Source organism: Sinocyclocheilus grahami, unplaced genomic scaffold (assembly GCF_001515645.1).
Source record: "Sinocyclocheilus grahami isolate Dianchi unplaced genomic scaffold, SAMN03320097.WGS_v1.1 scaffold1651.1, whole genome shotgun sequence".
NCBI classification, from domain to species: Eukaryota; Metazoa; Chordata; class Actinopteri; order Cypriniformes; family Cyprinidae; genus Sinocyclocheilus; species Sinocyclocheilus grahami.
The window spans coordinates 168,851-171,433 of NW_015506830.1; the positions used below are offsets into that span (position 1 = coordinate 168,851).

The 2,583-nt window shown below is 39.6% G+C and overlaps 1 pseudogene; it reads left to right on the forward strand.

Annotated features, from left to right (window-relative positions):
- The first annotated feature begins 496 nt into the window (after window positions 1-496).
- LOC107571779 (adenylate cyclase type 6 pseudogene) lies at window positions 497-2,103 on the forward strand (annotated as a pseudogene).
- The last annotated feature ends 480 nt before the right edge of the window (window positions 2,104-2,583 follow it).

The following is a 2,583-nucleotide window of genomic DNA, read 5'->3' on the forward strand; positions in this document are numbered from 1 at the left end:
AGAAACTGGCCTGTGTTTATATTTTGGGAAAATGTTCCTGTCTTAAACATTTTGTGGTTAGCTTTGAAAGTCAAATCCTAGGCAACTGGACAGTTGGATTAACCTAATCTTTTCATACATTTGGATTTGTGATGTTCTTTTTTTCCCTTATGCATTCATAGGTTTACTGTGAGATTGATTGGACGCTTTTAGCAACTGTCAATCCTAACTATAGAGTATTTCCTCTTGTATTTTATTTTCAGCTTTTTAAATTTGCTTTTTAAACATTTCTGAGAAAGCAGAAACGCTGGTTAATTACAGCTCGAAATCAACTCTTTACTAACCTATTGAGGCATAATCATGAATAAATTAATATTAATGTCAACAGCGAATTCAGCAACAGCTATTAGCGAAAGTTATTAGCAGTAATTAGACACTGAGAGGTTTGTCTTGTGCCTTTTTCATTTTCACGCTTCACTCATGCTGCATGTGCTCTATTTGTATTGTACCAGCAGACTCAGGTGGCTGAGAGATGCAGAGATCTTGGCACTATACGAGGATTTTCTGTTGACCCTGTGCTTAAGTGGGTGTCGTGGAACTTGACAAACCCTGTGCTCAGAAAAATGCTGATAATATTAGCTCTCTACACTAAAGTAAATGCAGTGCCTTGCTAAAAAGAGCAGTGCCACCACACAAAGGGGAAACCACACAGGTAAGTTGACCTCGCTAAACAACTTGGCAGCTTTCACTGTGTAAATATGCTACCAGTTAAAAGTTTAAACACAGTTGGTCGACTTTGCTTCTCATGATTCTAAAAACCTTTTGATCTAAAACGTATGCTTAAATGCTTGAAATTTATTTTATAGACAAATATCAATTGTGTGGTTATGTAGGAAAAGCATGGGGATTCAGTATTGTTTAAAAAATTTAGATAAGAAGAGGGAAGGCCAACAATTATAGTGTCAGTTATATTTTTAGAAACTCTTATGTTTTTAAGAATGAGCTTCTGAAGTTTTGAAGAAAATATTTTGTATAGTGTGTTTATAGTAAGTTTAATTGTGTATATTTTATTATTTTTGACATGAATATAGACTTTGATGCTGATATGTCAAATAAAATAAATAAATAAAATAATATATGTTCATTGACTTATTTTTAAGCAGGTTTTCTGTTCTTATGGACCTTCTTTTTGCTTTTAGAATGTCTTGGGTCAATGGCTTTAAATCTGCAAGAGTGGACAACCATACGACGGCATGGGGTGAGCGCAATGGCAGGAAGTCAAGGCGTAAAAGGGTCACGTCCCTGTGCAACCCACGCTACATGAGCTGTCTACGGGACCCCGAGTCTATGGAGCCCCCTTCGCAGCACTACTCCTGTGCAGCAGGGGGCGCCACCAGCAGCAACTTCAGCACACGCTGTGTTTGGCAAGAGGACCATTATGGCAGGAAGGGTGATGTGGGCCTGAGAGCCGTGGACCTGGCGTTTGAAGATTCTGAGACGAGGCAAACGAAAGATGCTGAGGACCCCGATGATGGCGGAGAGGAGAGGAAGGTTCCCGACAGGTGTTTTTTGACTTGCTTGTTGCGTCTGGCTCACGTTTTTCAGTCCAAGAAGTTCAAGTCGGCCAAGCTCGAACGACTGTATCAGCGGTACTTCTTCAGGCTCAACCAGAGCTCTCTTACGATGCTCATGGGGGTCCTGGTTGTGGTTTGCGGGGTTATGCTGGCGTTCCACTGCGTTCAAGGTCCACCAGACGTGGCATTCGCTTCGGTGCTCTCCGTAGCCATGGGCCTGTTCTTAGCCTTGATGGTGGTGTGTAACAGAAACGGCTTCCACCAGGACTACATGTGGATTGTGAGCTATTTGCTCATGGCAGTGTTAGTCGTGGTGCAGGTGTTTGGCTTGTTGATGGTGGATCCACCCAGTGTGTCTGAAGGGATATGGTGGACGGTGTTCTTCATCTACATCATCTACACGCTGCTACCGGTGCGAATGAGAGCAGCTGTGATCACTGGAGCTGTGCTGTCCACCATACATATGATTATGGCATGGAGACTCAACTATGAGGATTTCTTCCTTACCAGAAAGGTATGTGTGCACTTTTGAAACTTTTAAAATTGAAATATGAATTTGTCATTATTTACTTAACCTCATGATGTTCAACCTGATGATGGTTTTTTTTTTGTTCAGTTAAATACAAAAGTATAATTTTTTAATGAATCATTACCCAGCCCTGGCTATACAACAATAGTTCCCAGTGACCATGTATGTCAAGCTCCAAGAAACACAAAAAAGACCATAAATGCACCATAAAAGTGCTCCAGACATTATTCAGGCGCATATGAATGAAAAACAGGCCTAAATGTGTTAATTTAATTATTAGTAATAATAAAAAAAAAATATATATAATCTTCCTCAAAGCTTACATTTTCCCCATTGTTTATTTATTATTATTATTATTATTATTATTATTATATTTAATTTTTTTTACAATTTTGACTTTGTAAATAATGCTAAAATGACATTGGTGTCTTGTTACTAATGGCGCTTTTCCACTACATGGTACGGCACGGTACGGTTCACTGTTGGGGGGTTTTCCACTGG